This window comes from Tympanuchus pallidicinctus, unplaced genomic scaffold (genome assembly GCF_026119805.1).
Source record: "Tympanuchus pallidicinctus isolate F22 unplaced genomic scaffold, pur_lepc_1.0 scaffold25, whole genome shotgun sequence".
NCBI lineage: Eukaryota > Metazoa > Chordata > Aves > Galliformes > Phasianidae > Tympanuchus > Tympanuchus pallidicinctus.
Window position 1 is genome coordinate 3194967 of NW_026294742.1, and position 14401 is coordinate 3209367.

The 14401-nt window shown below is 43.1% G+C and overlaps 1 long non-coding RNA gene across 2 annotated transcripts; it reads right to left on the reverse strand.

Annotated features, from left to right (window-relative positions):
* Nucleotides 1-766: 766 nt before the first annotated feature.
* LOC128084109 (uncharacterized) lies at nt 767-14242 on the reverse strand. Of its 2 annotated transcripts, XR_008208341.1 has the most exons (4): nt 14025-14242; nt 7121-7223; nt 4227-5332; nt 767-1711 (listed from the first exon to the last, which is right to left on the reverse strand). It is a non-coding gene; the product is annotated as an uncharacterized LOC128084109 (long non-coding RNA). The 2 variants fall into 2 exon arrangements; XR_008208340.1 differs by lacking the exon at nt 767-1711 and having other exon boundaries at nt 3165-5332; nt 14025-14222.
* Nucleotides 14243-14401: the final 159 nt, after the last annotated feature.

The following is a 14401-nucleotide window of genomic DNA, read 5'->3' on the forward strand; positions in this document are numbered from 1 at the left end:
ATTAAAGTAATGTTTTAAATAAACACGGTAGCCTTCCTACAGGTTACATAGCCATCATCTATATTCTTAATTATTTAATAAAAGGCAAACAGATACCCATGATGCTCTTCACACCCAATCCTCCAAACAGCACTCGGTGGTTGTCCGTGCCACCAAGCTCTAACATTACAGCCTTATGTTGAATCTCCCTTTAAAGCCAAAACAGAACCGTGCTGTTCTGGTGTGCCCAAAATGAAACGGTAACAGAGTCACCAACAATCCTTTTTATAGGCAACCAAAGCATTTGTAAAGGAAGCTACATGGGGATCTCAGAATAACAAGGAATACCTGCATCTTAGACCTGCAGCCAATATTCCAAGCAATGCTGGCCTACTCTTCTCTGAAGAGTGTGGTCCCTACTGTCAAGCAATCAGTCTGTGAGCAAGTGATTAATAGAGAAAAAGGGGATTTCTAAGGTTAAAAGCCAAAATTCGTGAGGCACTTGTATAGAGAGTAAAGTCTGTACAGTGCTCAGGAAAGCATCCTTTACTGCTGCTACTTTATACTAAAAAGACACTTAAACTTTTGTCCTCTTATTCCTGAGCCTCACTCTTGGCTACAAGTTTCACATCTCTCTTGTGGTTAAATGCACCTCTTATGGTGAAATAAAAGAGCATCTTTTGTAACTTTGCAGTTACACTGATCAGCACTTTCCCATTCAGTTGTGTGACCACAACTTGTATTCAAATCTATTGCTAGATTCTCATCTCGAAGCCAAGGTGTGACCTGTACCTCTCCTTCCTGCCCACTGAATGATTTAGCAGTATTACTTTAAGTAGCCCAGTGGGAATCTCCCCAAACTGCACTCAATTGAGTGTTGTTCAGCCCTAAATGTACTTCATTTTAGTGTTGGATGAAATTAAATGAGAAATGAGAGAACTCTTACGCCAAATCTGATGGTGTCAGATTTTTTTTTCTTAAAAGGAAACTATTACTCCAGTAAAGCTTCATGGAGGTATTTTGCACAACTGCTGCCTTAAAACTGTAAAAGAGGTCTCACGTTCGTAGAGAAAAGAACATCTTATATGTAGGTTGCTCAGAAAGTAATGCCTCCTGTTTATTTCCATAGGAACTACAAAAAAGAGCACAGTAGCACTACTTATAAAGCTAATTCTCAGCTACAAAACACTGTTTTTCAATAGTCACCACCATTATCCGTGTATTTTCACCAGTGATGACAATGAATCTACAAGTCACACTCATAAACATCTGCACCAACGGACATGACCCACTGTCACACTGCTGAAATGCACCACCTCCCTGTGCTCACACACACTGGCAGACCTCCATAATCACTCAGCAAGCATCAGTGGATGTCAGCAGGTGCCTTTTTCTCACATGGAGAAACTTTATTCCATGCTTTTTTTTCATACACCTCCATGTCAGACAGCATTTTGTCAGACTGCTCCTCTGCTCCCATCTGCCACGCAGCAGCAGAATGCAATGGGATATTGGTGGGAAGGCTCAGCATCTGCTGCTGCACCACCAACATCTGCCTCTGACGCTGTGGGCCAACAGCATAAAGTAGGAGGCGTTACTTTCAGAGCAGCCCTTGTACCTTACTCTGTCACTGTATGGATGGCACAGTCGGGTCCCAGCAGTGGAGGCAGAAGAGCACAGAAGTTTCTCCTTAGGGCAGGCAAGAATGAGAGACTGCAGGAAAGGAGCACACCTGGGAACATCAGAAGCAAAAGCACCTTTAGCCACATGAAATTAAGCTGTTTCTTTCTCATCGTTTGTCCTCCACATCCTTTCACGTGTTTATCATACAACAAGTATATCATTACTTAGAGGATAAATAATTTATTAATTTTTAGATGCGGTGAAAAGCAAATTATCCTTGTCATCCCTCAGGCTTCCTTTTGTGCTATTATGGGAACACCCCTGATTTAAAAAAAAAAAAATTATCCCATGGAAAGCAATTTATTAAAGCTCACGATCTGTCAAGACACATGAATATTGATGTGCTCACATTAGCACCCCCTGCAATAGCTGGAAACTAAATTTGTCATGACATAATGGGAATTGTGTGTTGCAGAGCAACAAGTGACAGGGTCTTAATTAAAGCAAAATTGACAAAGCATCCAAGCAATTACAATAAACATGCTGTTTTGGTTTAAGTGGAGCTAAAGAACCACTTGCATACTTTCTGTGACGTGGAAAATAAGGCAATACTGAGCTCTTTTAGAAGATAAAGCCTCAAACAATACAGGTACAGCTTATCATCAGGAAATTGCAGGTTGCAACAAAATAATTATGCTAGAATTTAAATACAGTAATTGTGTACACAGTGGTCATACCAATTATATTTTACCCAGATTCCAAAGGAAAATGTGAACTATCTTTATCACAGAGGTATGAAATTCAGTTGAGAGCACAGTTAAAACTGATTAGCAGTTTAACCTTGAATTGCTCCTAAGACAAACGAATTCTGGTGGTTCAAAGGAAGACTTTTCCTTGCCCTAAATCAATAAATCCACGTGAAAGACACCACAACAATAACTTACTTGCTTGTGGGATGGTGATAAGTGCCTCAGTGCCACATGCTGTGCTTCCATTCAGAAACCTGGCATCCCTCACCTTCATGTGGTCCTGATTTGTATTGAAAGAAGTTCTGACTCAATCCAGTCCATGTGCTATATTCAGAGACTGGAATTCTGACCACCATCAAGGGAAAGCACCCCCAAAAGATTAATTCTGCCTTGATATCATTAGCAGGCTCACACTTAGTTGACCTCTATCATTGAGATCAGGCAGAAACAGAAGTGAGCCAAACAGACATCGCCACATCCAACCCTGATGAGCAGCAGAACCACACATCCCCATAAACCTTTGTGGCCGACTTCCAGAAAGGAAGAATGAGAATTAATTTAGCTGTTAGGGAGGTGGCATTGAAAGCGAGTCATGCATTGCTGTCCCACTGTGAGTTTGGAGAGGATGGATCTGGTTACTGTTTGGAGTCTCATGGAATACACTGGGTTTGATGGATGCATGAGGAGTTCCAAGGCCTGCTACGTAAAAGCAAAGCAAAACTACTCACTTACATCTGTAATATAACAGATACCTTCAGACTGAGGCATCAGTTAAAAAAAAAAAAAAGAAACAACCTATTTTAGTACTTAAGTAAGCCTGCTAAAGTTATGCAAACTCTTTTGAAGTGCCTCGTTACTAATTGTGGTGAATAAATCTAAGATATAATGGTAGACTTGACTTACTCTTACAACTGAACTTAAAAGAAGCTCTGATTTTAAGCTTTCAAATATTTATTCCAGCTATTGCAGTAAACAACAAGCTGTGCACAGCAGCTGTGCAGGATGGTGGCAGGCCTGAACAGAGTATGAAAGAGCAACAGTAGCAGTAGTTCAGAGCAAAAATAAGAGCATCAGATGTGTCAATGACAGCTTTAATGTAGAAAGACTCTTCCAGGTAAGACTAGAAGGAATTCAGTTCTGACTGCCTGTCTATTTTTTAATTTGGAATCACGATTTTGGTACTTTACAGATTTAAGATGTTCTTGCTCTGAGTGGGTGTGTTCATTCCTGTCTTGAAGAAATCAGCCATGGCAGCCTACATGTTACTTTATTTAATTCTTCTAGAATTAGTTCTATACTGTTTGCTTGAAGGCCAAGAAATATTTTACAGTAACTATTGTGGAATTCTGATATTTAAGCAGTTTTCCATTATAAGAATTGTGATGACAGAGGATTAAGAGAAAGCAGTGACAAAGGGTGAGACAACTTAATGTTCAAATAGGGATTGAATGACATTTGCAGGCTGTGCTGCAGGTCAAGTTGCTGTTGGCCTGGCTCATGTTGCTTTCTTACACTTCTACATTTCCTTTGCTGTTTGGCTACAAGACCAAATGGAGAGGGAAAAAATAAATGGTGGGAGATGGTTGCAGTGTTCACAGTCTTCCAAGAAGTTGCATCTAGCCATTTTTAACAGATGGGTGAATATTAAAATACTGGCTTTGAAAGAAGAATGGAAACTCCAGATAAGAGTTTCTGTGGAACGAATGTTTCTTCGATAGAAAAGAATGAGGACTACTTTTCTTAAAGCACTGCAGATGGACTTCCTTCCTTAGGTCTTAAAAATTAGTGTTTAATTAAAGGTGTTTTTATGCTTGTGTTTCAAATTCCTCTGTAACTGAGAGAATCATGTAAGCACGGAACTAGAATATGTTCCACCTTCCACTCATTCCATCACTCAGCCATCCAGTTTTCCTCAGAGCAATGGAAAGTCCTGGGCACTGACACTCTGGAATTTGAAATAGATCAGAAACCACATTTATGAATTGTTCCAGAGGGTGAAAAAACAGCTCATAGCAATTACTTTCTTGGGAACAAAGACAGAGGTGCAGGTTTCTTGGGCCATATTAAATAATACGCTCATTAAACCTTATGATCATGAAATAGAAGTCAGTCAGCATTTCATATTCAACAATTACTAGAAAAAAGTGCAACAGCCAACCTCAAAATGACAAAAATGACAGGAAGTTCTAGACTGTGATTTGCCAGCAACCTTTTTAATGCTGACCACCGGCTGCTACTTAAAATCCTCCGTAAGGCAGCAGGGAAAACAGTGGGGAATGCTGAGTTCTGCATTAACTCAGTCCACCATGAAAACAGCAACAGGTATTTGGAGATGAAGGCTTTAGAACACAAGATGCTGGAATAAGAGTGTTTTCATGCTGGCTGTATAGTCCGTTTGTCCTCTATCCTCTCAGTATTCTGGGTTTCTTTGGGATGCCTCTTAGTGTGCCAATAACAAAAGATGATCCATCTCCTCGTTATTGTCAGTAAGCACAGCTATTCCTCTGCTGAAAAGAGCTCTTAAATCTACTGCTCCTCTGTTTTCTCAAGCTGGGATTCCTCAGCAAGGCAGCACAACCACAGCAATGCTGGCAGTGCCAACAGCAGCCACCATGCGAGTGCTAAAGGATGGTGGTTCCTCAGCCCTTCTTCCCACCTCCTGGGCAAAAACACCATCCAGACTTTCAACAACTTTCAATGAACAGGATATGTATAAATCACCAGAGGCATAAAAAGCCTGCTTCATGGACCCTCACGTGCAACACCCAGCCGTGGTATGAAGAGGAAGGCACACTGCGTCTATCAGGAGTCCCAGCAGATCAGAAAATGGCAGCTGCTAAATAACATTTTTCTTCCCTGTCCACTCTCTTGTCAGGAGCCACTTCTGCCCAAGCTGCCCATAAGCTGTGGGCTGTTGGTGGATCGATGCTCTCTCGCATCGTTTGCTCAGTGCTTCATGCCAGAACCACGGGACTGCAGGACTTCAGTTGTAAAAAACAATCAATAAACCTGGGCAGCTTGTGATGCTTAGTGACAAATTCTCACTGCCTGTATGGCTATATTTTAATTTAGACAAAAATAGCCAACACTGCGCTTGCATGCATGCAAAAAGTCATCTGCTACTTTTCTAACGTGCAATTCAATAATTCCTATAATTGATCTTCATTGACAGTTTATGCAAGCTCACTCACCCACACTGCACATATTGTGCTTCCTGACATAATTCCCAACATAGGCTGTGATATTTCAACAGAGGAAGCTTGTTAAGTCGGGTCAAACAAAATAAAGAATCAGAATCTGCTGCAAGTCCTTACCGCTGTCTGCCTTTTCACCTCCCCCTCATCCAAACCCCCTCCAAACAAAAAGCCTGTTGGTAATTTTCTAACGGGTCAAAAATGCAAAACTGCCATTTTGCTACATGTTGATGGGTTGCAATACAAAAATACGTCATTATTTTTTCCCTGGACACCAGATTATTATTGTTGATCAGACGTAATTGCCAGTCTTTATTGTTTCCACATGGTTTGATTTCCCCTGGAAGTGCCATATATGCCTTAGTGATATGTGGAATTAAAAGAATTCTAAATCAGTTCCCAACTAATGAGATGCTATTTCCGAGATAGGCCAATAAAGGGCATTTACTCTCCCACAAACAAAGCGAAACAAAAATTATGGCATTGATAATGGGTCTTCAGGTGTCTGAATGAGGGATATCTAATTTCAGGAAACACAAGTAATAGATCCATTTCCACTTACAATAATTGTAAATAAAGACGAACACAATGTTTCTGTTTTATAAACACAATTACTTTGCCAACATTCTCCTACTCCTACCCTTCCGAAAGACTCTTATGCTCCAAAGAACTGAGATACAGGAAGAGTTTAATGGAGTACCAGCTGATATAGAAAACTAATGGCAGCAGAAACCAGGCAAAGTTGAATAGCAGCATATTAGGAATGTATGTATAAAATTAAGAGAAATATCTTTCAAAGAGTGTTGTACTGAGGGATGTGGCTTATTGGGGAAATGCTGGTGGTAGGTGAATGGTTGGACTGAGGGGGCTGAAGCACCTCCCCTATGAGGACAGGCTGAGGGAGTTGGGCTTGTTCAGCCTGGAGAAGAGAAGCTGCGGGGTGACCTCATTGCAGCCTATCAATACCTGAAGGGAACCTACACCCAGGAGGGGAGTAAACTCTTCAAAAGGGCTGACAACAGCAGGACTAGGGGAAATGGATCCAAGTTGAGGGAGGGAAGATTTAGGTTGGATGTTAGGGGGAAGTTCTTTACAAGGAGAGTGGTTAGGCCCTGGAACAGGCTGCCCAGGGAGGTTGTGGATGCCCCGTCCTTGGACGTGTTCAAGGCCAGGTTGGACGGGGTCCTGGGCAACCTGATCTGAATGTGCACGTTTGGTGGCCCTGCTAGGCAGGGGGGTTGGAACTACATGATCCTTGAGGTCCCTTCCAACCCAGGTGATTCTGTGATTCTGTGACTGGATCATCTTGGAAGTCTTTTCCAACCTTCTATGATTCTGTACCAACATATATCAGACACCTTCGGTTTAATTTTCTGCAAATACAACTAGAACTTCAGCTTTTTAAACAAAGCATTAATTGAAGCTCAGAAACAGACACTTCTCCAAAGACTCCATTATTACAGATTTTCTTGTCAGCTTTAAAGACCAACGCTATAGCACCTGAGCAAACAACTCTCATAAACAACCTCAAGCTTTTCCCCCGTTAGCTGGAGGTAATCTGCTGAGGTAACTTACCAGCTGTGCAGCCGAACAACTGTCCAATTTCTGATGGCTATAGCACTTCACCTCATTGAGCTAGTAACTCATCAGGAGAAAAAGGGAAGCAACCGAGGGTGACCTGTGTGCAGAGGCAATAAAAAGTCACAGTAGCTTGCTTTTACCATACCCACAGCAAGGTGCTGGGGAGGTTTCTGCTCAGAAGGATGTTGGCACGCTCCAAAGAGTAGCACAGTATTTCACAAGCTCTGCAGACATATCATTTTATATGGAAGCATCTTTTTTCCCCACGGAGAAACTTCCGAAACACTGAACAACAAAAACATCTCAAGGACAAAGCTATAAATATTTCTGTTATTTGTATATAGGTTACCCTTTTGGAATAAAAAAACATGGAGTAACTTTGATACAGCATGCATCTTACCTACCACCGACAACAAGCAGCACAAAACTGACCCAAGAAATAGCAAGGATTGGTAGCTCTGGGCCAGACTGTGTGGGGTAGGTGAGTCACACAGGCTCATTTGGTGGGAGCATTCAAGCAGTACTTTAGGAAGTAGTTGCCTCATTTCTTTTGGCCTTTTTCAACTGAAGTTTCTTCACTTACGTGTAAGATCTGGGAGATAGAATGTATTTCTCTCTGCAACATCCTCGAATCAAAGCAGTGAGGGGCAATGTAAAAATTAATGGAGCTCTCCATGAAGAGCTATATCTGACACTTCACAAGACTTCCAAAGCCTCTTCTCCTCCCATCCAACAGGACTGACTTCATCTGGTTCTAAACATCTTGCCATGGAATATACTGTAAGCTTGAGAAACCAACCTGGTCTCCAGGAGATGGAGAACCACACTGCAGAGCACAAGACATGCAAAAGAGCAGTCAGCCTAAACAGGCTCTGATGGAGAACCTGAGTTGCTGTAGATATACATCAATCTCTCTGCATTTAAGGCCAAAGGCTGTCAAGCAAGCAAAACGTGTGCTTGATCTCTATATCCTTTTAGAAGCCAAAGTGCTCATCAATCCCACTGAACAATATTTGGCCTCGTGTTTGTCACGTCTCCCATTTGGCACGTTGCAGGTCACACTGCTGTCACACACCCCATGGGAGAAGGGGGCTGTGAGCTCAGACCAGAGCTGCACCACACGTTCATGAATATCATTTCCAACATGACTGAGCTCACCCAGCCTTTGCAGACAGGAAAATATTTGAAATAGGAAACAAGAATAGAAGGTACTTTATTAAGGTAACATTCCTACCTAAATTTCACCCACACATAGCTCGTGTGTGGGTGAATATTAGATTTAAGCAGTTAATTGAATGCTGAATATGTCAGTGACAAATAGGGTCTATGCGCTCCCTAAAACATCTCAGAGCATGCAGAGCAATAATATGGGAAAGGCAGGGCAGAAAGACAAAGGGAACTTTTAATCTTTGGGTTTATTTTTAGGTCATCTATTGAATGAAGCTTTGCCTTTTCCATCAGACACCCCCACCACGCAGCAGAGCAAAGATCCATCAACCCAGAGCATCACGGCTTTCTTCGTGGTGCTGCTTTTTCCACTTAATGTGGTTAGCTAATTAGATCTCCTCTGATCAATCATTGAATTACTGCTTCAAAAAGGCATTGCGATCCGATGGGAGTGCCTCACAGCATCTGAGCACTTTGATTTTTCTGTCCTAACACATTTACAGCTAGTGTGAACTAGGTCCTCCCAGCAAGAATACAGAAATACTTCTTTTAAATTACAAGTGTGATTTATCTCACAATTTAATAAGTGACCAATAAAGCTATTGTAATATGGTTTCTTTCCTTCCCCTTTCCTTTTTTGCACGTAAGGCTAACCTCTTACACGTTTTCCATGCCTCTTATGTTTTGATCTCAAGCTCTGCAGCCTCTTCTCAAGCTCATGTTCCATTCAGCTCTTTTAATACCATCAGCATCACACACCCGTGACTTCAGCTGTGATTACAGCTTTCCCTTCCTTCATCCTCGGGAGTCCACCTCAAAAAAATAAAGAAATACAGTTCTCAGAAAAGCCTGATGGCAGTGTGTGTGTGTGTGTGTGTGTGTGTGTGTGTGTGTGTGTGTGTGTGTGTGTGATACAGGGACATTTGGATGGAGCTGTGACAGCCACACACGCATGGTGACTTCCCAGAATATACAGGCCAAGGGGACTTCAGTCCTGCTGGCCCCACATGCTGAGATGTGCTCCCCTAGTGCTGCAGTGCAAGGGAGGTGAGAGGAACAGATCCTAAAGCACCCAGAGCATCCCTATTAATTCGTTTTTAATGTCACTCTAAAGCAGTGACCTCGGGCTTAGCACAGAGCTGTACCAAGTTCCTGCACTAACAGCATAGCAGAAAAATGAGAGAGCTTCCAAAGTTATGCTCCTCTTAGTGATGCAAAGCACCAGATAGGAAAAAAAAAAAGCTTTTTTTTTTTTCCCTCTTTTCTTTTGAGCAGTGGAAGTGATGGAAAATAATTTACTTTCTAATCCCAAAGAATGACATTTGCCAGATGCAGGCAAGCTGAACAGTGCTACAGAAAGTCCTGCAGTTGCCTTTCCAGAAGGATGGTGCAGTCTGCAAGTAATTAAACAGAAGCCAATATCCATAATTCAGCGATATGTCTCAGCTATTATTTGGCAATTTTTTCCCCTTTTGCAGTCTTATACATAACTATGAGCTTAAAATGGAAATTACTCATACTGAGCTTTATTTCGTTGTCAAATACTCTCATACAGCAACACACAAAGCAAACAAACCTCTTTCCCTGCCAGCCCAAGCTGACCTGCACTCTTACAAACTCTTACTCTGCTATTCTGAGTTGGAATGTGCTACCTGCTATGTGGGCAGCAGGCCCCAGAGAGATACACGCCAGTCTGGCAACCCTCCATTCAGTGAGGCAGAAAGGTGGCAAAGCAAAGGGGATTTAGAAACCAGTAACTGGAACGTGAAAATACCAGATTTGTGGTTTGTTTTTTTTTTTTTTTTCCTGGAGAGATTATAAATGGAATATTTTTGTAGCAAGATAGATGACAACACCCAAATTAACCCCCCATTAATCAGACTGGGAAGCAAATGATTGGCTGGAAGTTCATTCCTTGCACTTGCAGTGCTCCCTGTGCCCAGACTGGCAGAAGAAAGGTGGACATTTCCAGGTGCCCTCCAGAGCCAAGAGGGGGAGAGGTCTGTGCTTCAGACCATCCCACAAAGCCACTGCTCCTGGGGACACAGACATCTCTGCATCTCCCATCCCAACTCCACTTGCTGAAAGCTGTTTCAGAAGGAAAGAGCAGTTTGAACAGAACTTGGTCTTCTCAAAGTCACACAGTGAGAAGTTTTATTACTTCATCCTTCTTTTTCTCCACTAGTTTCTTTCTGAAAACCCATTTCAATACAGAGCACTCCACTTCTTGTGAGGTAGCACATAGTTGCTGCAGTGCAATCTAGTATTTATACAACATTAAGAAGAAATATGTAACTTTTCCAGATTGAACTGATTCTGGCAAGATGAAAAGAAGGAATATTTCCATGTTTGATCCCATTAACACACAGAAATCTTACCCTACCTGACCCCTGCCCATCCTCTGTGTCCTGATGCCAAGAAGGGCAGGCATTTAACCATGGCCTCAGGATGGCACATACAAGGTAACAACAGCCTTTTCAATAATCAGTTTAAAAGAAAGAAGTAAACACAGTTTGAAAGCATTAAAAGGGAGAAGGATGCTGAGGAATAGCACTCCCTGACTCACACTAATGCAGGGCCCCTCAACCATGTAGAGTGAGCTCCAGCTAACCAGGAGCCACTTAATTACTTCTGTTCAGTGGTTTTCCACCCACATGTTTATCGTAGTTCATGCTGCTGAAAAGAGCTGAAGAAACAGCTCTGGAGATGAAAAGCTTCTCCTCTCATAGGTAATGAGGGCTGCAAAAGCTCTCTCTGAAATCTTCTGCACTGCACATATCCGGGATGCCTCCAGCCAGGCAGCACTGCCTGGCTCCTAATGAGGTGACAGCTCAGGTATGGAGAAGTTCCATGCTTGGATTTAGTGAATAAGAGGATCCAGACAGAAAGGTAGGTTTCTTTGGGCAAAATACCCCAAAGCAAAAGTCCCTCAAGGCTGCTCATTCCTTTACTTTAAGGTAAGAAACCAGCATACGCAATCTGCCTGAAAAGGGTAAGCGACTGAACAGGAGCAAAAGGTTCTCAGATCACATTATCCATGTCTCTCAGTCTCCACTCTCCACAGTTCAACATCAAAGCCCAAAGGACACATCCTTCCTGCCACAGCAAAGCCAGGGCAAAGCGTTAAGAGCTCGTGAGCCCTGCAGATGGCACTTTGCGCTCTCCACACCTGGCAAGGGCCACATGAATGTGCATGGGAACCAGCTCAGCTCCTGCTGGGCACATCCACCAGCACACATTTGCTGTGAAGGTCAACTGGTCACATCTTGCACAAGATGCTCTGGCACTGCCGTTGACATCAAGTAGCTAATGACCCATAGATCTTCTACATTTTCTTACAAACTTCTTGTTCCCAAGAAATGAATCGGGCCTCTCTTCAGATAATTTACAGAACACCAGTTTCCATAACAACATATTGTTCAATGAAACACAAATACCTGGTAGAGCTGCTGTTGTCATGACACGAGTGACCACCACAGTGAGTGAGAAGCCTGTGTTACAACCAAGATCACTCCATGTCAACACGCTCAATTACAGTCTAATGATCAAAGATCATCATTCTTTTATGAATCACTGCAAATTATAGCATATACATGAGAACCAAAACAAGATGGTCCTAAACAAATATTTTTTCCCCCACAAAGCATGAAGTCACACCTAATAATTTAATGGGTGCAAAACAGTATGGTGGCCAACACCACTGAAGGCAATGTTAGGACCTAATGGATGCCTATGAAGAAATGCAAACAAGAACTTGAGTGTTCACCTTGGACTCTATGTCCAGAGTCTGCCTGGAGCAAACTTTCCCCATCTGCCACAAGAGTTTTTTTCCTCCTCAGTGAGATGAAGCTAAGTCAAGAAGGATCCTAGGTGCAAAGTGGCACATACATCACCTGGCCCATGGGGACCAGGAGCAAAACCAAGTCAAACTGCCAGACTGTTACCCCTAGCAATTCAAGTTGGCCTGAAGTATTGGCTGCATGACTCCACAAATTCCAGAATAGTTCTATGTGTGCGCTTTGGTCTGGAGAGATGGCTATGGCATTCTTCCAAACTGCACACCTGAAACAGTGACTAAAAGCTACAGCAAGATATATTTATATCCCTAACTCACAGATGCCTTGGCACGATGCTCGTATGTGCCATGTAACAAGTTCAATCCATTATCCTATTCTTTTCCCTTTGCATCCCTTGTTCCTCACAGCTTGGCAGTGGAGTGAGCACAGCCAGGTGTCAGCTCTGTCCTTAGGCAGTACTGAGTCACTCAGGCCATGTTTTTGTACCCTTAAGCAATCAAGATTTTTTTCTTCCAACTTCAGCGTTATGAGTCACTTTGGTGTCAGTGTTTTTTCTGCTCTTAATGATGTTATGTTGATAACCATGGGAAACAAGCTTGCTGGGAACTCTTTGGGGACCTGGCATCTTGGGAAGAATCAGGATGGTGTAACATGGCTAACACCCATAACAGCTTCCTCCTCCCTTCCGTTAAACCAGAAATTTCCATCCTCTTCCCCCTTGCCAATCCCCACCAATCACTTTCCCATCTTGTATTTCCCATCCCTGGCACTGAGGAGAACCTGGGCACATACAGACCACATAGCTTTGGATGTTAGGGAAGCAAAGAGGAAGAAAGGTCGCACAGGAGTGCTATCTCTGGCTTTGCAGTTCTGACCTGCTTTGAAAGCAAGACACGTATCGCTTTCAATTATTCATCTGGGCAACTGCAACCTCTGAGCAAACTCTCCTCATCTGCCTGAGCCTCTTGCTGCCCATCTGACAGCAGCAGGAGGTTGAGCAACATGGAAGACACCTCAGCATGCATGGATGTAGAACACGAAAATAACTTCAAACCTTTGTCAGAAAGCACAGCAAAGCAAAGAGAGAAAAAAACAACACCAAGAAATTAATCACTCAGATATGAGAGAGAATGGCAAAGTAAACCTTAGAACGTGTGCCGTCCTCCCTGCAAAACTGTCAGCCCCCAGCAGGAAGACTAAAGATGCTAATGGAAATTCCTCTGCCGTCACAGAGAGCTGTAAAAGCATAGGACAGCAGCCTGCTTTCCTGTAACATGTCTCTCAGTCTCCTTCCTCTAAATAAGAAAGGATGATTGCCTGCAGCACTCCATTTCTGCCTGCTGCCCTCCCAGCCCAAGTGGAAGCACTCAGGTCTTTATTGGATTTGCAGCCATTCAGATGTGCTCAAAATGATCTGTCCTGCTTCACCCGCACCGCGCAGTTCAGTGCATGCCAGCATTAACTGGTGTGACCATGAGAGATCCAGACCCTCTGTTACACCTCCTTTGTGAAGAGACCCAACAGTGGAATCCCTGGAAGGCAGCGTTCATTTCAAAGCACCACTTCTAACAGTGCACTTGACACTGGGCTTGAAGAGCCTGCGCAGCTTTGAGCTCACCTCTCCTTGACCCTCTGGGGAGGACAACACACACAGCTCTATCTGCTGCTTAAATTGGATTGCCTGTTTCAGTATCTCAATCCTTTCAGAAACCATCCAACAGAGCAAATTGCCCTGAGTGGCTCCTTTAGATGAGTTCTCCAGCCTTCCCATGGCTTATTTTCTGAGCTGGGTTATCACAAGATGGGGAAAAACAGGAAGGGAAAACTACTGAAGAATAAAGTGCTGTCCTGTAGCAATCAGAAAGACCAACACAGAGAACAGCAGCACAGGAGGTGTAATAACAAAGGGACAGTGTGAATGGAAAGGTGCTCACCCATCTCCAAAGATCCAGGTTCACAGGGAAAACACCACAAGGGAGAGATCTCCAACCACAGAACCTGACCCAGTGGCAGCCAGCCCTTAAATGAGGTCTAAGAGAGGTGCAGCCAGCCTCCATCCCTTCCTATCACACAGCTGAATTGCCTTCACCTGTGCTCCCAGAGCTGACCAGGTCCTTTTCCCAGCTGCTCCATCAGTGCTTCAGGCCAGGACTCAACAGTTCCCATACACGTCCCTTATCCCTGTCCAAGTCAGACTAACTTTTGCTACTTGCTCCTCTTCTACAGTTTCTCACCTGAGCAGGAAAACAAAGATTACTTCTCCTATAAACAATCTTACACCACTCTCTTATATGAATATGTTATTTTCACC